We start from the raw sequence: 23,430 nt of genomic DNA, 5'->3' as shown, positions 1-23,430 counted from the left end.
GTTTGGTAATTCTCCTCTTGTGGAGCTCACTCTAACCTGCTCTCCGAGCTCCACGCAGACTGTCTGCCGGTAAACCGCTCTCTTCAGCGGCTGGACTTGGCTAACAGGTTCACCAGGTTACCTGTGGCATTTCTACAAAGACACGGCAATCTCCAGAGTTTAGACTTTAAAAATATCCAGCTAAAGGAACTTACTCCTGGAGCCCTGGTGTCTTTGTGAAAACTCGAGGCCCTTTACCTAGCGGCGCAAAAAAGGGGTATGCATGCAGTATGTACCAGGCACCAGGGCGCCACACATGGGGGGGCGCCATTGTGCCAAAACTATTTTTGAAACTAAACCTATTATTATACATATTAAACAAAATAAATACATATGTTTGGTTAAAAATGTTTATCCTGCATTTTATATAAATATATAATTTAGTTTTTTTATTGAATAAAAATATATACCACCCCTCCCTCTTCATTGACCATTTGATTGATCCGTTGCTCGATTACAGTCACGTTCAAAATGGAGAGAAGAGTAAAGAGACGTGGAGCGCAAAATAGAAAACAAAAAGAAAACAAACAATGCCTTAAAATGAAAACTGCCATGACAAATTGGATAATAAGGAATGGTAAGCTTAACCCACACTATTATTACCATACTTTTAATCAACTTCTGTTTTTGGGAGCGACGGCTGCCATATCATTAATTATTCATTATCGCCACACTGCATGCATGGGCTTTTACCAAAACATAAATGCAGACGAGGTGGTTTTGTCCAGGCAGGAGGATAGTGACGCACGGCCACACCTAAATTGTGTCCGAAATCGCATTTTTGCATCCTGTATAGTATTCAAAACTTTTGATAGTCGTAAATTTATGGACCGTCAGCTTCAAAAGACAACATTTTTATTCACTGCATTTAAATATTGATTACAGTTACTATAGTTATTTACTAAAGAGCAACAAATGAATTTAGTTTGATCCTCTGTTTTGTTTGATAACAGAGGTGCAAGTCTGACTTCAAGGGCCCTATCATACACCCGCCCTGTGTGGCGCAAGGCGCGGTGCAATAATCTTTTGGTAGTTTCAGCTTGGCGCAAGAGGCGTTTTGAGGCGTTGTGCTATGCTGTTTAAATAGCAAATGCATTAGCGCTCATTTGTGCACCCATAGGCATTCTGGTCTAAAAAGGGAGGCGTTCTGAGGCACTTTGCTATTTTAAGAAACTATAATATATTTTTCATTAGACCAAAAAAAACCCGGTCTAAACTACGCCGCAGAGTTGCGCCTCGCTTACGCACTGCTTAATACGTACAAGAGAGCAATAGGCAAATATCTTTACATATGAAAAAAAAATAAATATTAAGGATGTATATAGGATATAATAAGAATAGATATAGGATATAAATATAAAGGATTAAAATATTACAAAACATATCATTTTCTAGCCTACATAAATATGAAAAATCACTGCTTTTATGTCTTCTTCATCTCGGGAGGCTTTTTCAGTTCATTCATAACAATTTGCTTTTGTATAATGTTATTATTATTATTAGCATTATTATTTATTATATGTATATTTATATTTGTTTTATCAAAAACAAGCTTAGTTTTGCCCACCTATCAGGTTTTAGACCATATCGGGCACAGCATGTGTTTTAGGATATAACTCAGGTTTTTGAGCACATTTTGTTGTTATTCATTTATTCGTTTGCTGGAAATTATAACTGAATTTAGAAATAGTTTTGAAACTAATATTTGCGCTTAACAAACAAAATTATTTATTTATGGACTAATTGATGTCTGTGCGAAAAGGTTTCCCTATCCAAGAGCGAATGTGAAAGTAGTTCCATTATCTCTCATTCTCAGTAAATGCTCTGTTTAACAGTTTTCTGTTAAAAAAACTGTTAACTGTTTGCTATTGAAATGCTCATTTTTCCCACTTAGACTTACTTTGCGTCCTGTAAATAGCGAATGCGCTCTTGGCGCGACTCAGCTGGCCCTTAAAGGGAATGGGAGATGAGACTCAAATTGGTTTATTCTCAAAACACACCTATAACTCATTAAGAAAATAAAACCCAACCCTTTTTGACCATGTGCCATGGCGCAAAGCAGGTTTTCCCGTCCTTAAATTAGCAAAAACGCGCTCTGACATGCCCTGAAAGCGTTTGCGCCCTGCGTTTTGCGCTCTGCGCATGGACCGTAAAATAGAGCCCTAAGAATCAATTATAATGATTCTTAACCCTGTTAAAACTGACACTAACAAATAGTCAGAATATTCACATTTTTTGGAACTGTAATGTTTATTAATTCTATCAAGATCCATTTTTATACCATGTTTTTTATAAATTAATTATGTATCATATTGATACATCAGGCCTTTTGGTAACTTTTTCTGCTCAAAACTAGTTCAATTAAGTTCCCAAAAAGTTTGCCTGTAACATTTTGATCAAATAAAACATTTCAGGCAGTTTGTCTCTGTTTTTTAACTAAACATTGTACAGTCTTTTTTATTTCACTTTGTAAAAGGTGTGATAGCAGTTTCAGTCAATTGTTCATGCGAAGACAGACCTTACACCTCTCACATGCATGTGAGAAGTCATTGCATTTTTAATTTCTTTTGCCCTTTAGGACTCCCATATCTATCATTTTGTTTTGACAAATGTACAAAAAGAACCAAAACAAGGTGCTATAATCATATGGTGAGAAAAATGGAATTAAGAAGAAATTTGGGTTGGGATGAGATGTAATTTTTTGTGACTTAACATGCTTAATGTAATTACACTTTTACTACTTCATACTATTTCAGTTGCGTTCAGAATCATTTATGAACAAATACAGTTTTTACAGATTAAATCCACTAATTTATTTTAATATTTGCATAATAAAAATAATATTCACTATATAGGTCAATTGCTTTTTAGCTTATCATAGCAAATGCTAGCAATTAAATAGCACTATTAGCCTAAAGTTGCACACGATCTAAACTTAATTGAACTCAGAGTTGCAAATCTGGCCTAAATAATATTTCAATTCGTAATGAATCTGTTTAGCTGTAATTTTGATTGTATTGCAGCTAAAGTATTTTGGATAGTATAGACATTAGGCATATAGATGTTTTAGATGTTTAAGAACATTGATATTACATCTTGTCAATGTCTTTATATTATAGATAAATTAAAAGCATAATAATCATGTTTTCTTTTAGCAAATCAACATTTTTATTTTGCTTTACAACAAATGTGGTCAAACGTTGCAAAACCAAGGTTAATTTGTGGCCGCCATAGTTTTCTGGTTTTATTTCTAATAAAACTTCATAATGTAAATTTTTATAAGGGCAATATATTCATTTGTACATTTGATTTGTTGTATTTGGCTAATGTGTTCTGTTCTGGCTATCAAACATTTAGTTTTAAAGCATAAAAACCACAATCACATAACACCCTATTTCAAGCCTGATAGCGACATGTGGAATAAATTACCATCTTGTTTGGTCTCTCCAGCCTGAACATGGGTTGTAAACTGGTGCTGGCTTTAATTATTTGTATAAACGGGTTCCTCTTCAAGTAGTGCCAGAGTCAATAGATTTGATGCATAACCTTGTGCCCAGCGCAGAAGAATTCATGGGATCACTGACACCTCGCAGCCCTGCCTGAGACTGTTTGCTGTACAGCCTGGTGGGTAAATCTCAGTTATATTGGACTCAGACACGGGTCAATGAAAGGCTTCAATGCTGATTTATGACAAATACCAGTTATAATAACACAGGAAGATCTTTCTCAGCATTCAGCAAAGGCTGCCAGCCACACAAATACCAAGCAATTCTCAGCAAATGACTTGAAATGTTAAGTTATTTGTATTATGTATTATTATTTAATTACCTAACCAAATGACTTTTTTTAATGAGAAATTCCAGCATTATGGATGTGACATTTGCAAAAACACAGAACTTAAATTTGTTGATATGTTAACATTATATTGGATCATCTGTTTATATTTTCCAAAACAACTAACCACAGAGCTATATGGGATCAGAAAAATATCAATCTGTAAAAATTTTTAAGACTTTAAAAAAAAAAAAATAAACATGCATTATGGATAAGACCAAAAAAGTCTGCGAGTTTACAGTATAAGACATCCTTTGTAGAAATTATGTGAATTAAACTGCACAACCCACAAGAAACATTGCTAATCAAAAGGATAAGAGGATAAGAGTTGGATCTCTATTGAACAATATGATTGATTTTATTTTATTTCACACGTTTGCATTTATGAGGGAAAAGCTCTGCTATGGATGTGACATCTGTCCATTATGCATGTGATAGATGTGAAATTGGCACTTGTTAGACTTTACTAATTCAAATATAATACCTTGAAATCATTTACAGAAACATTTTTGATTATTTTTTAAGTACTGTAAAATATTTGCTTAAATGTAGAAATGGTTTTACTATTTTGGTTGAAGCGTAGTTTTTTTCATGGCAAGGTTGAGATTTGCATAGAATTCCTCAAATTTTCTCAGTAATATTTTGTACCTGCAATTTAATTGAAAAAAAGGTAAGAACTGTGAGATATAAACTCAGAAATATGACTTTTTCGTAGTTCTCTCTTGTTATTCTAATACATTTTTATTAGCTTTTTTTGACTTTTCAAACTAAATCTAAAATCGAATGTTCCCAAATTTATATAGGCTAAATTCAGATTTTTCCCCTTTGTGATACTTGAATTGTTAGATATGAACTTCATTCATTCATTCATTCATTCATTCGTTCATTCATTCATTCATTTTCTTGTCGGCTTAGTCCCTTTTTTAATCTGGGGTCGCCAAAGCGGAATGAACCGCCAACTTATCCAGCAAGTTTTTATGCAGCTGATGCCCTTCCAGCCGCAACCCATTTCTAGGAATAGATAGATATGAACTTATAAAGAAAAAACGTCACACTTGCCGTTTTTTTTTTTTTCACACTCACCTTTTATCTTTTTAATCTTGTCAAAAACTCAAAATGTTGATAATGTGAGAGAAATTCACCTTGAATCATGTGGAAACAAAACATTAATATTATTAAAGGAGAACTGTCACAGCATATAATGGAGTAAATTCATTGCCACATTTGCGAAACTTTGTGTGAGCAGTAAATGCTGACCTGTAAACAGATTCATCTAATCATCACTTTGATAAAATTGTGAAATCTGCATGTACAAATCTTTTGTCTCCTCTCAAAGTTTGATTGTGTAGATTTTTTGCTGGAATTACTGAAGTCCTCCCTTGAAAATTTGGCCATCAACAGAAAATGTGACCACACATCAAGAGGTGAGTAATCAGAAAATTTCAATAAGCATTTTTTACACAAATATAGAACTGTTCAACTAAAATTATTAGGTTTAGCTGTAATGTAAACTGGCTGATATTCTGATTAAAGAACAAAAAACACAACATGCAGTATTTTTACATTCATTTGGGGAAAGATACATTTCAGAGTAGTACATTACAATATTGAGTTACTCTCTTTCAGTAAAGGTAATCTCTTTCAGTACTTGTTTTTTCTTTCTTTTTTAATAGAGGAGCTTTGTATAACCCACACTTTCATTTACCTTGTAAAAATTGTACACATTTACTAATAACAATAAATATTTTAGGATAATGTTATCTGAGAACTTCCTGACCCCAAAGCTATACATGCTGTATATGCAGATTATTGAAAGTTTAAAGCAATGTGTTTGTGACTTTTGTACTGATTGTCTAAAGTAAAATTACTGTCTATTGAGACAATAACCCCCTTTTTCCTTTCTTCGATGCATTCAAAATAATGAACACATTCTCTCATTGACTGTGTGATTCATTGTGAGCACTTTAATTTTAATTCAGCAATTAATTTTTTAAAAATTGAATTTATTAAACTAAAATGTAGCTAGTGTTACTTATTTCTAAAAAGTACCTCAAATTATATTACTTAGTTTTTAAAACTAATGCGTTGCTTAGACAAGTAATATTATTACGTAACTTGTGTTACTTGTAATGCATTACACGTATTTAGTATTAATTTAATCACTGTGACAGTACAAAGTGTTTACTTAAAGGAAACATAAACTTACTTAACTAAAGAATTATTATTTATAGAATTATAGAATTGTTATTTAACTGCAAGAATTTAGAATATTGTGTCAAATAAATGAATAATAAATGTAAACGAGTTAAAAAAAGGATCAATTCTTGTGTAAAGAAATACCAAATAAGTGTGTATATATGTGCATGTTATGAGACTGACCCATTTATGATACAATAAGAGTCTCTTATCTGTGTCTTACAAGCACTTATGAATTAGTTACACTAAAAATATCTATTCTCTGTGTCCGCAGCTGGAAATGGCCTTTCTGAAACATGGAAAACAAATCGCATCCAAAAAAAGTCATACCTGCACGCATGAAATACAGACTTCTGTTCTCTGTAAGTAGCATGTAATATACATCAGGACAGTTTTACATGGACCACGACCCATTAAACAGACTAATAGGGGCTTTGTGACCCCCCTCGACCCCTACATACATATAGCGGATGTTTATAAATGCATAATAAACACACACATTTTTGAGCGCATTCACAGACATATGCAGATGCATGACAGAAGTATATACATAAAAATAGATGTTTATTTAAGTACTAAAACACAAGATATAGTGTAATAATGGTGCATCTATAGAAGTGTGATATAGTCTTTCATAAATGTTATGTGTGGCAGTCTTATCTATAGCATCAGTTCATGTTCATTCATCTGAGAAATACAGCTTCAGAACCAGCATTGAAATACAAACACACACAGTTCTCACACTCAGACTTCATCAAGCAGAAATGTAAATCAAATTCTTTTCTTTACAAAGATGCTTTTGTGTTTTTCATCTGCCTCATTTTTGTGTGTTAAATTACGATAATAATTATATGTTCTAGAGTCAAACTTTAACCCAGAATCTTTAGAATTGTTTAAGATTTTTAAAGTCTTTTTATGTGTGTGTGTGTTTTTTTGTAAATACAGCTTTGGGGAACACATTTGTTGCAGTATTTGTCTCAAAATAAAACTAAGTTTTAGTGTTATTTATTATATCCCATCACCCCTCAGTTTTAATATTTTCTCAATTCTGAGAAATTTGTGAAATGTAAAATAGTGTTTGGAGATAGAAAATTTGAGTTCTGAAGGGAAAAACTTGGAAGAGCAAGATTTATTATATTTAAAAGTATGAAGAAAAAATTAGGAGAAAAAAAAGAATTAAGGTGTAAATTTGGGAAATAAAATCACAAACGAGTCTGAATAATAATACGATTTAGAATTTAAAGTTCTTAGAAAAAAAAACATCAGATTTCTGCAAAATTTAGAATTCTGCAAAAAAATCTTACATTTCCTCAATTGCAAATTTAATTACATCGAAAAATATCCTAATTTCAGGATTTAAATTTAGAATTCTTTGAAAAAAACTGCAACTTGTACATTTTAAATTCTACGGAAAAAGTCAGAATAACAAAACATGAACTTTGAGGGACAATCATAAAAATATATATTGTAGAATATATAATAAGATAAATATGTAAACTCAAAATACTGAGAAATTATGATATAAAATGCTTCAATAACTAAATTATAGCAGAAATCTACGTAATAAGTAAAAGTTCAAAGTAAAAGTAAAAAATAATAGTTGAACTCAAAGTAAACAACTAGTTTAAAAGATAAAAATTATCCAAAGTTAACTAAAGTAAACAGTGATTTTATTCATTGCTACACTACATACTTCCATCAACAAAGGAACAAAAACAACCACTTTCCCCCCATTCTTTAAAAAGTTTTATATAGCACATTTCCCACCATACTGTATGTGGTGCTAGTGAGTCGTTAAAAGTTGAACTGAGCTTTATCCAGACGCTCAGCATGACGTGTATTTGGCTGGACGTCTCTAACCCTGCTGGGCCACAGTAAACCGGCCCGCCCATTTCTGCTTACAGTTTGGCAAGTGACCCATGCTCACAATGTGGGAACTGATTGAGAATTCACTGAGTAGGAGAGTCAGAGACAGAGTCAAATGACAGTGAATGAAAGCAGCAGCAGACAGGGTCAACCTTTCAAATAAAGACGTCCAGGTTAACAACAGCTGAAATAATCATGTGCTGGATAAAGATGGAGTGCTGGGAAATCATTGACAAATGTTGAGGTGGCAGGGGGCTAATTAATCTTAATTTGGTTCTGCAATGTTATGCTTTTGTTTTGTGGTTGCAGCAGAATTTTGCTGCTGATGATTTGCATAAAATTGATCCTGGCTTTATTTGGGTAAAATTTGTTCAAGAAGTAAATATCACTTATGAATCATTCTATCACCTAATCTAAAATTATATACAACAAATAAATAATTTACAGTAAACTGAATCCTATATTAATGTAAATAACACAAACTGCTTAAAATTTATAGTGAACATTTGATCATTACCTTATTGTTAAACTTTTAAAACCACTAACAGAGTGGGCAAAAACAGAATTGACAATAACAGTGTTGGTGATAACAGAGTTGATAAAAACAGATTTAAAGATAACAATTCACAATAACAGAGTTGACAGTAACAGAGTTGACAAAAATAGCTGACAATACCAGTGTTGGCAATAACAGAGTCGACGATAACAGTTGACAATTACTGTTGGCGGTAACAGAGTCGACGATAACAGTTGACAATAACAGAGTTGACGATAACAAAGATGATAAAAACAGTTGACAATAACAGAGTTTATAAAAACAGAGTTGATGATAACAGTTGACAATAACAGAGTTGACGATAACAAAGATGATAAAAACAGTTGACAATAACAGAGTTGATGAAAAGAGTTGATGATAGCAGTTGACAATAACAGAGTTGACGATAACAAAGATGATAAAAACAGTTGACAATAACAGAGTTGATGATAACAGTTCACGATAACAGAATTGATAAAAACAGAGTTGATGATAACAGTTCACGATAACAGAGTTGATAAAAACAGAGTTGATGATAACAGTTCATGATAACAGAGTTGATGAAAACAGGGTTGATGATAACAGTTCACGACAACAGGGTTGACAAAAATAGCTGACAATAACAGTGTTGGCAATAACAGAGTCAACAATAACAGTTGACAATAACAGAGCTGATAAAAACAGAGTTGATGATAACAGTTCACAATAAAAGAGTTGAGAGTAACAGAGTTGACAAAAATAGTTGACAATAACAGAGTTGACATAAACAGTTGACTTTAACCTAGTTGATGATAACAGTTGACGATAATAGTTGACAATAACAGAATTAACAAAAATAGTCGACTATAACAGTGTTGTCATTAATAGTGTTGACGATTACAGAGATGGTGAAACAGAGTTGACAATAACAAATTTGACAAAAATGGCCTTTAGCACTTATTCATTGTTGCACTTATAGTTGTGTAAATTGCATCCTTGTCCTCATTTGTAAATCGCTTTGAATAAAAGCATCTGCTAAATGACTAAATGTAAATGTAAATGGTAGATGATAACAGAGATGGCGAAACAGAGTTTATAAAAACAGTTGACGATAAAAGAGTTGACAAATTGGGTAGACTATAACAGGGTTGACAACAACAGAGTTGACAACAACAAAGTTGACAAAAACAGTTGACGATAACAGAGTTGATAATAGCAGAGTTGACAATAACTGTTGACAAAAACAGTCAACGATAACAGAATTAACAATAACAGAGTTGACGATAACAGAGTTGACGGAAACCGTTAACAATAACAGAGTTAACAATAGCAGAGTTGACAAAAACAGTAAATTTCTTTAGATCATACGGTAAATAACTGCAATTTCTTGCATGACACTTCACTCTTTTCCCAATTTATTTCTCTTAAGTTATGTAACATCTAGGGCTCTATTTTGATAATCTATGCGCAAAGTGCAGGGCGCAAAAGCATTAAGGGTATGTCAGAATCCACTTTTGCGATTTTAAGGACGGAAACATTTGCTTTGCATCCCTGCGCATGGTCTAACAGGGTCACTTTTACTCTCTTTCATGGATAGGTAAACGTGTTGTACAAACAGACATCCATTATCCTACATAATTAATTTTGTTTGTTAAGCGCAAAGATTTGTTTCAAAACTATTTCTAAATTCAGTTCTAATTTCCAGCAAACAAATAATGAACAATAATAGTTATTTTCAAATGCTGTGCCCCATACGGTCCAAAACCTGACAGGTGGACAAATCTAAGCTTGTTTTTAATAAAACAAATATAAATATGCATATAATAAAATACTACTATTATTGTCAAGAATAAGCTAAATAAAAAACCCTGAAATGAAGAGGGCATGGAGGCGGTGGTTTTTATATTTATGTAGAAAGTAATCATTTTGTAATATTTGAATCCTTTAATTCTTTTTCATTTGTAAAGATATTTGTGTATTGCTATGCATCCTGTGTGTGATAAGCAATGTTTAAGCGAAGCGCACAGCTAACACACTCTGTGCTCTGGTCTATTGTGCAGTCTATTTTAGTTCCTCAAAACACGCCTCCTGTTTTAGACCAGAACTCCTATGGGCGCACATATGAGCGCAAATGCATTTTGCTATTTAAACAGCGTGGTTCAAAACGGCTCTTGTGTCGAGCTAACACTAACAAACAACAATCGTGTCGCGTCTTGCGCCGCATTGCGCAGGGTGTTTAATAGGGCCCTTAATGTTAATTAATGTTTATTGCATTATTACTATAATTGTATATGTGTTACAATGGTTACTAGCTGTGTGAATGACACAAAGCTTGTCAATATATTTCTCTGCTTGTGGTAAGTGTTGTCTGCGATAAGCATTGGTTCATCATGTGGCTTTTTTTATCCTCATGCTTATGATTGTCAGTACTTCAAAATATTGGTGTATGAATATTTATGAAATTAGATGATTTACCCTAAAATTTGAATTTTTCTTTTACATTGCTACCATATACATAACAGTAAAACTCCAACAACAACAATTTTTCCCCATATTTTTTTCTAGTGTAGGCTTCCACACAGAAGAGCAACTTTTTACTAAATGACTAACAAAATAAATAAATAACAACAGACATTGTAATAACCTTTTATACACATTTTGTCTGATCTAAGCCACAATAGATGTAAAGTAAAACTAACCTAAAGCGCAGCTGAATCCTGCCGCAGCTGAAGGAGCCTCACGTCAGGCCTGTGTGTGGCCGACTTTGATTGTTTGTATGAAGTGAAGTGAAGCGTCCACTATCGACACATTTGCAATTGTGTTCGCTGAGCTGCAGCACCTTCACAAAAGATCAAAACAGGAGACCACAGAAGAAACACACAGAGGCAGAGAGGCAGACATGCTGAATAAAGTATGAGTGGATGTGTGAATATAAACAGACATAAATATAAATCTGCCTTTAATACATAGTAGCACATTTTCTGAAGAACAAATCACACCTTGTTGAAATTGCATTGCTGAGAGAAAAAAAATCCTGTTCTCTTATTAAATTGCTACTATTAGTTTTTTACTTTTTTCAAAGTACTGTTTATATACAAGGCCGACAGCGCTAACCACTGGCCTGGCATATGTACACTAAAAAAGCCGGTTGCTGGTTGTTCAAACTAATTTAAAATGGGGACAACTTTATGGAGACAATAATTGTTTTATGTTCAATCGACTTAAATTTGTAGAATCTAATGAGTTAATTAAATTCCTTCGAGTTGTCCCAACACAAATCAATTGTGTGGAGCCCATTATTTTTTACAGTGTAATACAGCATTTTTGGTCGTTTTTGGACCAGGGGTTTTCAACCTTTTAGGATCCCTTTTAGGGGTTTTCAACCTTTTAGGACCCGCCCCCACCTCTCCCACGAGCCGAAATTATAATGCCTGTGCAAACTTCAAAAGACTTTAAAGTGCGTAGCATTAATTACATTAAAGGGCCATGAAACCCCCTCGTTTCAGCAGGGTGTTTTCACACCTCTACTTCGAAAAAAGTCAGAAAAGCGGGCGTGTCCAGCTCTGTTTAGGGGGGAGTGTCAGAGGAACTAAAGTGGGATGGTGTGGGAGTGTCTATTTGGGCACGCGCGAGTTTCAGTCAAAATACTCACACGAGAAAGTGATGGTGTATTTTTTACAGTCATTGTGTTTAACCTACATGGACATCTGTAGTTGAATTATTTGCCAGATTATTAAATGTTGGACTTTAACTGCAGTTTGGCTCTTTTATTCAGGGAATTCATTCATGCCCCTCGCGACAAATGCGATATTTGATTCGAGGATCTGCTCTAAGCGTGTATTTTTCATGCAATGTTTGATACCGCACGGCGAATGAGAGAAAAAAAAGCTCTGCAATTCCCGGAAACTTAGATGCACACGGCAGGTAGCGTCAGAAAGCGTGTGTTATTCCGGTCACAAAATGCGGTGCTAACAAGTTTGCACTCAGTGCAATAGTTAACTTAATTCGATACGAACAAACTGAATAAACAAAGAGCACTGGTCGCTCACTTACCAAATCTGTAGAGACAGGACAATCACCAGCAACTAGAGCCGCGTCTTTATGAAGAGAAGACTACAAGCTAATCCGGATTTCAGCGTTTGCAGATGAGAACAGCTCTCAGGAAAACAATAATCCTCCTTAGACACGTAAGTTATTGTTGTCGAGCGTCGCGTACACTGTTAATCCACACGTGAGTCTGAGCTCTCACAGAGAGAAAATAAAAACGAAACTTAATGGCAGCAAACTATAAAAGCAACACTCCACGCTTGTTTTGCCAACACAACGTGGCGTCTCTGTGGCGTAAACAGTGACACTAATGAATATTAATGAAGTTGCAGAATAGAGCGCGCTGATTGGTTTGAACCAAGTCTTACTTATGCATTAATGCATCACACTGTAAGACGTAATAAGACTCACTCTGGCACAGACGCCCAGTCTGCACGCTGGAATACACGCTATTATGTCATGGCCGTGACGCAGCTTCAAAAATTCGTTTCAAACAGGAAGTACGAATTTGCTTGAAATAACGCAAAAACAACCAATTTACACTTTTTAGTGAAATATAGGTGTCCTAATAGTGTTTTTAGCAGTGTGGGACACATATACGACTGTCAACAGCTCAAAAAATGTGTTTTGGTGTTTCGTGACCCTTTAAATCATAAATATATAGCTTTCGTGATTCAGTGTGATGAGCCTTATTTTTTTAGGACAACATGCTAATCCATGATCGGATTCCTGACACGACTAACGGTAAATCATCTTCCATTGTCAATAAGCGTAAACCATAGCCTACTTGCTTTTGCTGTACATATATACATACAGAAAATGCTGCTTCACAAAGCCAAGTTCGCAGAGCCCTGACAGGACTATTAGCTGCATTTTGCGACAAGATCTACACACACCTACCAAGTCAATAGAGGGCCGCAACACACATCGCAAAATGCATACGTTTTTTTTTCTTTCCATTTGCCGTGCGGTGTAAAAATTCCATTACAGTTTTTTTGGATTGCTTAAGCACGATTTTCAAAACAGGGCCCGCGTTTTCAAAACAGTACACACAATTAGCACAACCACACACCCAGTTAGCAAAACACTACAGATCCTTTGCATAATTAAACACTTATAAAAACCATACACTTCTGTTCAAAAACCACACTTTTTTACCATAGGAAACACACATTTTCACATTTACTACATTCTGTTTGCACGAGTTACACACTGCTGTGATAAACCTAAAACACTTTTAGCACTTCTACTTCCCTATGATTAGAGTAGGCTACCATCAACAACGTACAAATATAAAGTAAATTCACCAAACACTACTCAAGAACAATGTTGCACCTTGAAGAAACTCATTTATTCCTCAACATGTCCAATATGTTTACATGAAGATTCAAAGTACTATAATATGTCACTTTACGTATTGAACTGCAAGTTAGACATTGTCTCTTCGCCTAGCTGAATCTGGCATGAGAATTATCAACATTGCAATGTAGCAAGACACCTTGGAAAGAAATGTCTTGAATGTAGAATCTTGTATTGCTGCTACCTTCATCTAGTCACAGGCCTCCTCCATGGCTTGGATGAGGGGTACCTCAGCTTGGAGACGGAGATTATATACCTTCCACCACTATGCCGAGAAAAACTCTTCTATAGGGTTGAGGAATGGAGAGTATGCTGGAAGATATAGGACGGTGAAATGTGGATGTTGCTAAAACCAGTTCTGAACCAGAGCAGAACGGTGGAAAGACACATTGTCCCAGACAACAGTGTATTGCGTATGATTGATTTGATTTGCTGCTGTTATGTTGTGCAATTGGTCAAAGAATGTAAGTATATGTGCTGTGTTGTAAGGATCCATATGGTCATGGCAGTGAAGGACCCATTCTGCCATGGGACATTGACTATAGCACTGTGGCCAATGATGTTTCTTCTACTCCGTGTTCTCGTCAGGTTGAACACACCATCATCTATGTAAATGAACTCATGCTTGATCTCCTCTCCATCCATTCGTAAAACTACCTGAAGAACAGTGTCAGGCAAAATTGTGTGGTTCAGTGTAGATCTAGTATTGCAGTACAGTAAAAGATAATGAGACAGTATGCAAGATCACACTGCTAAAGTGAATAAACCTCCGTATACTCATGCCACATTCTTTTCACCCTTTCGAAATTGTGTTCGAAAGGCACTCCATAAATTTGCTTCATTTGAATATGTTTTTTTTTTTTTTTTTTTATGGTGTGTGCCAGTATTGATATTGAGACCTGATGGTTTTCATTGAAACTGGTATTTTATAGTTCTTAAACACCTGATTTGTGTGTCTACAATTAATCAAACAAGTGTTTGCACACCTGACGACTGTGTTGAACCAATTGGTTGGACGGTGCAGTAATTTGACAGTCAGTGCTTTGGTATTGCAAGGAAGTGACTTCATGATAGATTTTAGTGTGTAATGTATGTAAAGTGTGCTTAGTGTTTTGCAAATCACTGTGTGTAGAGTTTTGCAACAAGTGTGAGGCTGACAATTTGCTTATAGTTGTGCAAATATGGGCTGATGTTTTAATACTTGTGTGTAAGGTTTTGCTAATAGTGTACTACTTTTAATTTTAGTGTGTAAGCAATCCAAAAAAACTGTAAAACACCACTTCCACTAGTCCTTACTCCATACTCGTGTATGTCCAATACCCCAGGTTGTCACGGGGCATGAATGAAATATTCATGAGTGAAAATGAAACTCACGAACTGCAGTTAAAGTTTAAAAAATAAAGATGAAACATCCAAAATTACTCAAAACTCTGCAGGAAAAGTGAATAGTGTGGTGACGCAACATTCAAAAAGCACTTCAAGTAAACTCTTTAATTATATAATTTAGATTAAGGCAAATAACTATTACTGATGTCCATGTAAATGTAGTATGTAGTTTCTTCAAGTTAGGTAACTTTAAAGATCGAGAAGGGCATCCACTGTTTTGTCAGAGGCCTCACCGTTTTTTACTTTCATTTCTTAATTTTGTTGTGCGCATTCTCTTAATGAGTTATGGGTGTGTTTTGTGTATAACTTTAATTAGTCTCATCTCTCATTCATATTTACATGACAGATTTTGTAAGTTGAAAAACTAAATGAAAAAACTAGCAAGAAAATTTAAACAGACCATCTGCGTGAGGATAAAGACAGAGTCTTCTCCATTCAGCCTATCAATTTACTTTTACTCTTTACTTTACTCCTTTACTTTTGTAGAGTAAGAAACAGTGGAAACTCACTCCACTGAAGACATTCATTAGCCTACACATTTTATTTCATTTGTTAAGCACAAAGATTTGTTTAAAACTATTTCTAAATTCAGTTCAAATCTCCAGCAAATGAATAAATGAACAATAATAATGAAGTGTGATCAAAAAACTGAGCTATATCCAAACACATGTCCTATTCTTATGCCCTATATGGTGATGCATACGTCTCCAAAATTCCACAGGTGGACAAATCTGAACTTTTTATTAAAACAAATATGAATTTGCAAATAATAAATAATACAGCTAATAATTATATTGTACAAATGCAAATTTTCATGAATAAACTTGTGATTTTTTTTTTTAATTAAAGGGAAAAACATTTAAGTTTTTTTACTATGTTGTCATGTACACTGTAATAATTTATATTGGGAGTTTACTTTAAAAAGTGAGTAAGCCTATTATTTTTAAAGTGTTAAGTCGACTTTACTTTAAAATATTGAGTGAACACATTGGCTTAACATTAAGTAAATTACCTGAGCATAATTATTATTAAGTTAATACAACTCAGCAGTTTCAAGTTATAGTGGGTTTACTCCTTTTTTGGTGTTAAGTCAATTTGTTATTTTAAGACAACGGGTTTACTCACTTTTTTAAATCACTTTTTTACTGAATAAACAGTCTAAATTGAGTGGTGTGTAAAAAAGGTGTCTCTAATTTGGCACTAGAGCTGAACAATACCTTTTAACATTGATATAGTATTGTGTGTTTCCACAATAGTTACATCACAGGACAAGACAATTTATGAAAGAATAAAATATAAAGATATTCATTTTTTTAGATATTATTGCCTCAAATTAGGGACGTCATCGGTGGCACAATTGCCTCACAGCAAGAAGGTTGCTGGTTTGAGCCACAGCTGGGTCATTTGGCATTTCTGTGTAGAGTTTGCATGTTCTCGTGTTTGCATGGGTTTCCTCCAGGTGCTCCGGTTTGCCCCACAATCCAAAGACATGCACTAGGTGAATTGAATAAGCTAAATTGTCAGTAGTGTATGTTTGTGAATGAGTGTGTATGGGTGTTTCCCAGTGTTGGGTTGTGGCGCTTTATAAAACATGCTGGGTAAGGTTCATTTTGCTATGGCGACCCCAGATTAATAAAGGGACTAAGCTAAAAAGAAAATGAATGAATGAATGTATCAAATTATTTATTCAATGATGACCATGTTATTTTTTTTACGTTTGATTGTTTAATTTGAATATTCAAATACTTTTAGCCTCCCCAGGAAACCATAAAGCAACTTTATTTTTGCTCTGTCATATTTATATAAGCTTGTAATTTGTTAGATTTTCTGCAGATGCACAGCATAGAAAAAGACTTGATCATCCCAGTCTATTTAAATCATCTAGTGAAGTTATATTCATATCGTAATATATATCGCAGCAAAACAAGATTTTTCCAATATCCTGCAGCCCTATTTGGCTCAAATCCAAATATATGTGTGCATATTTTCATGCTTGACATTGATATCAATTACATGATTGAATTTAGTTTTTGGTATGTGTCTGTGATGGTGTTTATAAAGTCCTGTGGGTTTGTAAGTGGCTATGAGGTATGATTTGCCGTTACCATGAGTGTTTAAAGAGTGTTTTTCTCTGTATGTACGTTATATGTGAGACTGAATTGTGTATTGCAGATTAATCTCTGTCTCTTCTGTCTCCGCTTCTCCGTGTTTTACAGATCCGGGATGGGGGAGCCTGACAGCCCACACAAACAGGCCAGGCGGGACATCCCGGCACTTCTTTAGCGATGGCAAGTCCTGTCTGAGCCTTTTACTTGTGTAAACACAGATTTTGGCAATGTGATGAACATCAGTGGAGGAGAAAGTATGAATGAATGAGAGAGAAGAGGAAGGGGAAGAGAGAATGTTATCATAAGTGTCCATTTCAGTCAGATGAAAACAACTGATCACAAGCTGCCCAGAGGACACAAAGAACCAGGTCATTTTTCCTCTATGTATTTGTTTTGTACAAATTTTTATATGTAGTGCATGAACAAAATAAAAACAAATAATAAAAATGTAAAAAATATATTATTATTTTATTATATTTATTTAAAAAAATGCAATTTAGACTATTTCAATGTGGTCATGTCATTTGCCTATGAACATTTTCTGCTTGTTATCAAACTATTTTATAACTAACAAGAGGCAAATCCATCATAACTTAATATTAACACAGCTTTCAGAACATCATGTATCAATATGTGGCTCTTTTTAAACTCTCGGAAGCTAAAGAAATTAAAAATGTAAAACATGAATACGTTGGGGCCATTGTTTTTATTAACATGCCTTAAAATGGTCTATATCATAAAATCAAGGATAACAGGTATAATATATATAAAATTATGCATATTTTAATAATTTAGTATTTTATAAATTTTACATTCAAGATATATAAAATTACAAGTGTTATATAGATCATTTAGTAAAATAAATATTTGATATTTTAATGCTTTTAAATCACATCTATAAATGAAATAGGTAACTATAATGTATAATTCTAGAATTTAACTATAAATTCATAAATATAAATAATGCTACAATATACTTAATGCTACAATATTATATATATATATATATATATATATATATATATATATATATACATGTAACATAATGCAAAAATTTTTTAGACAACAGTGTATTATAAAATAAATTATAAATATGTTAAATATGAACATGTTAAAAATATTAATGCAAATATAAATGTATTCATACATTCGTTCATTTTCCTTTCGGCTTAGTCCCTTTATTAATTGGGTCGCCACTGCGGAATGAACTGCCAACTTATCCAGCACATGTTTTACGCAGCGGATGCCCTTCTAGCTGCAACCCGTCTCCGGGAAACATTCATACACACTCATTTACACACATAGACTACGGACAATTTAGCCTACCCAATTAACCTGTACCACATGTCTTTGGACTGTGGGGGAATCCGGAGCACCCGGAGGAAACCCACGCAAACGCAGGGAGAACATGCAAACTCCACACAGAAACGGCAACTGACCCAGCCGAGGCTCAAACCAGCAACCTTTATGCTGTGAGGGGACAGCACTACCATTATACCACTACCATTATACATTATACACCACCATACATTATAGGTGGGCATAGATTAATTTTTTCTGATCTAGATTAATCTCACTGTAATCTTGGAATGGCTCATTTGAATTCTGCAGAAGGCATTCAGAATATGTGTGCTACCCAGATAATGACTAAAAGAGAACGGGTTTTTCAAGCCACATGGTGCATTAGACCAGGGGCTCATCTCCTGCTTTCAAAATGCATCACAAACTGCTTGAGAAACTGTTCTACTATGATAATGAAAATAAATTATATTTAATAAGATGTACTTGGGTTTACTGTTTAATAAAAAATATATAAGTTTGGAAAATTAGAATATTAAAATACATATTTATTATAAAGATAAGATTGTATTATAAATATTTTTATTGCAGTTTTTTTTATAAAGATAGTGCCTATTTTAAATTTTTATAATTTTGGAGATTCAGCATGTCTGCGCCCATCAGTCTGCCATACTGAGCAGAGCAAAGACAGTTGTGCCACAAGATGGTGACAAAGACTGCATAATAAGTCCTTATTAAGTCCTAATAACTGAGAAAAAAATCAGTGTTTTCATTTTGTATTGCCAACTACAGCTGATCACATCATTATAAAACAGGTAAGAGACAGTCTACGTTAATCTCTCTCTCTTTTTTATGTTTTATTGCTGTATTTATACCATAGCAATCTGGTAGTGTTTGCTTTTTCAGGGTTTATCATTGTGATCTCCCGACAACAAAGAAATTGTGGGAAATCTCTAAAGGCATTTTATGCCATTCAGTTTTATAATCCTAAAATGTGAACAAAGTCAGCTGTTTTGTCATCACTTTAGTCATTACGCTACACAATCATTCAAATACTAGTTTTGAAGTGACATGTTTTTAAGCAACGGTTTCTGCTGTTCTGGCATCAGCTGTTTCTTGTGCAAAAAGGATTTTTAACTCTTCATGTTTGATTTTCTTTTTAATTTACACGATTATGCTGTTGAACTGTTAGCAGAACTTGTAACAGTTCGATATGGCTGTTTATTGTCACTGGTGGGACACTAACAATGCACACCTCTACTACTACTGCTACTATGTGTTTTTGCTCATATATAGAGAGCAAAAATATTGAATATAAAATATTCTAAATAATATATAAATATAATAATTAAAAAGATATTTATGATACAATCTTATTTTTATAATAAATATGTATTTTAATATTATAATTTTCATAACTTATAATTTTTTTAAATGCCCTTTTTTGTTGTTACACACAGAATAAAAAAACAACAACAGCAACATAAAAACAGCAAAGGTTTTACACCAATGAAGAAAAAACAAAACAAAAGTCCACTGTTTGTAACGTCGAACATCATGATATCCTTTAATTGAAACATGACATAACCCAACTGTCATCAACTTCAACGACCAAAGCAGATGAGCTCCTTGAGCACAGCTGTCTGAACGCTCACAACACATGCAGAGATTTAAGTTTCCAGATGATTGTGTGTTATGTTGTATTTCAGGCCAGTGAGTGTAGAATGAGGCTCATCCAGCACAGCTCCAGACGTGTGGACTGCATCAAACTCTACAGCATGTCAACACGGCCTCAGGAAAACTGCAGTAACTCACACTCGTCCCGCATTCATCTGAACGAGAGACTGACACGCGTGAGGATTCATGACGGGAGTATGGATGTGGACAAAAGACATGCACCATCACAGACATTCCTCACGATAACACACATCTTCTCCATCACCTCCAGAGCGAAACGTGATTACACCTGCAGACACAGAGGAGGATAAGGTTTTTATCATTTACTCTACTACTTTTTGGATTACATTGTAATTGATCAAAAGACAACAGTAAGTCAGTCAGGATATTTATAATGTTACAAAAAAGCATAAACTAGTTAAATATTATAATGTGGAGGTTAAATTTATTACAATTAATGTCATATATTTGAACAACTCTAGAATATTAAATGTGTACAATTAGGAAGTTTAAAATATATATGTACAATTCAGTCTTATATTTAATCAGAATTTTTTATTTTAAATGTAATTAACAGTAACTCAGTAAGGATATTTTAATGTGACAAAAAACATATATTTATTTAAAATATGTTAATATTATATTACATAGTCAAATTAATTACAATTAATGTAATATATTTATAACATTTATATTTATTTATAAATATTAGATATTTATATATCAGACTTAATTGTTTATTTAAAATAAAAATTTTCAAAATAAAATTTGAATTTAAAAACTTCTTAAATTTATATTATATATATATATATATATATATATATATATATATATATAAATTTAAGAAGTTTTTAAATAAAATCTATAAAATCACATATATATTTTAAATATAAATTTCAGTTATAATTAAGTAATTCAATTTTCATGATGTTCAACTTTCTGGAGCACCCGGAGGAAACCCACGCGAACGCAGGGAGAACATGCACTCCACACAGAAACGCAACTGAGCCGAGGCTCAAACCAGCGACCTTCTTGCTGTGAGACACTACCTACTGCGCCACTGCATCGCCCTGAATAAAGATTTTTATCATCTTAAATAATATAATATAAACATAATTGGTAAAACTTTATTTTGATGGTCCATTTGAGTATTAGTAGACTGTCAGTTTAATATCTGCTGATTTTGCTCCTTCAACAGACATTTAACTGACTATAAGAAAGTTTGCAAGTACATGTCAACTTACTCTAAACCTAACCCCAACCTAACAATCTACTTATAATATCATGAGAATTAGTAGGCATTTAGATGCAATGTAACTTAAGTTCAACAAACGCACCAATAATCAAATCAAAATAAAGTGTGACCATAATGATATATAATAATCATTGGTCCCACTTAATATTATGTAATTACATTTAATTTAATAATTTGATACATAAATGTTTTTACACTGAGTTTATATTTAAAGTATTATCTGCAATTTCAATTACATTTATAATTACACTGTTGACCCAACCTTTACACCTTAACTCTTAAACCAACCCATTCCTCCAAACCTGTCCATAACCCTACCCATGTCTCGCCTCATTAGCACCAGATGTGTTATCCTATACAATATGAACACAGTAAAAAACAGTTGAAAATGAATGAATTAATGTATGAATGATATAATTAGATAAAATTCAGATAGATAAAATGTTTCCTATTTAACCCAAGAATAGCATGCCTAGACAAAGTTGCTGCATGCTAATGAAAGCTAAAACTTTCGGAAACTTTCAATACATCTGCAAATACTTGAACATTAGGTTCTAAGGGGCCCAATGGAGAGCTGGGTGCATGAGTCCAGCTGAAAATAAAAGTTAAGATCGCTCAAATTTTCAGCACTGTAATATACATCCATTACATGGTCATTAATCTTCAAGTCTGTCAGCTATTTTCTCTCACACTCCATGGTCTGCAGCTTTTATGAGAGAGTTTTTATTCCTGCGGTCTGTCCAATATGTTTTGCAGCCAGAGAAATACCAGCTCAGATCCATCAGGTGGGTCTGGCACTGCAAGAACAATGTCAGAACAATATGTTTCTGTAAAACGTCAGACTTCAGAGCGTGTGCTGATACTACACAGCCAGCTCTCGTATCAGTGGCCTCGGCACTACTGAATGCATTCCTGTACTGAAGTTTATGCAAAGGAGCCGTTTTGCTACATTAAAAACCTGATGGTATCAGTTGATCTCTCCTGAAGCGGAAACATAATGCTGTTGAAAAAACACATGGAATGAAACTGAATTTATTGACTTAAAAGTTCTCCAAAAAAAAAAAAAAAAAAAAGCAGACAAATGGGAAACAGAAAAATGAAAATGGGTCCAAAAAGAAAGTTTTATCAGTATTGAGTTACTAATGGGGTGAAGGGAAGGTTGAAGTTTATACAGGCACATTTTGGAGTGGAAGGAATTTTCTTGCATTATTTATTATTTAACTTTTTCATAAATGAAACTGAAGTGATTGGTCATTCTGTATCCTCTGCAAAAGAAAAAAAAATCTGTTTACGTAGAATACATTTACAAAATACAATACCATACTTTTTTCAATCTCAGCTGTTTATTTACATAACAATTGCATTTTGAGGGCCTGAAAAAGCTAATGTTGGAAATTAGGTTTCAAAATTTATGTTTCTGAAAATGAAGCCATTATCTGTAAGCCAGGGCTTGGGAACCTTTTTTCAGCAAAGAGCCATTCCTGATTTTTTTGGCAAATGCATTTTTTAAAGAGACATGTGACATGTATATTTAGGGGTGTGACGAGACGCTTACTCCATGAGATAACACAAGACACGAAATTGGGTTCACGAGAAACAGACGAGACGATTTTTACAGTATTTTTAAAGGGTCACAAAACACCAAAACACATTTTTTGAGCTGTTGACAGTCGTATATGTGTCCCACACTGCTAAAAACACTATTAGGACACCTATATTTCACTAAAAAGTGTAAATTGGTTGTTTTTGCGTTATTTCAAGCAAATTCGTACTTCCTGTTTGAAACGAATTTTTGAAGCTGCGTCATGGTCATGACATAATAGCCTGTATTCCAGCGTGAGTCTTATTAC

At 33.8% G+C, this 23,430-nt stretch overlaps 1 long non-coding RNA gene across 1 annotated transcript; it reads left to right on the top strand.

Moving 5' to 3' along the window:
• The first annotated feature begins 507 nt into the window (after positions 1-507).
• LOC141380294 (uncharacterized) lies at positions 508-22,900 on the top strand. The gene is made up of 6 exons (XR_012398076.1): positions 508-616; positions 5,210-5,297; positions 6,344-6,431; positions 17,458-17,717; positions 20,358-20,637; positions 21,271-22,900. It is a non-coding gene; the product is annotated as an uncharacterized lncRNA (long non-coding RNA).
• The last annotated feature ends 530 nt before the right edge of the window (positions 22,901-23,430 follow it).

The sequence above is a fragment of the Danio rerio genome, chromosome 22, assembly GCF_049306965.1.
Source record: "Danio rerio strain Tuebingen ecotype United States chromosome 22, GRCz12tu, whole genome shotgun sequence".
NCBI lineage: Eukaryota > Metazoa > Chordata > Actinopteri > Cypriniformes > Danionidae > Danio > Danio rerio.
Note: the sequence above shows the minus strand (reverse complement) of the source record. Positions and strands in the feature narration are given on the sequence as shown.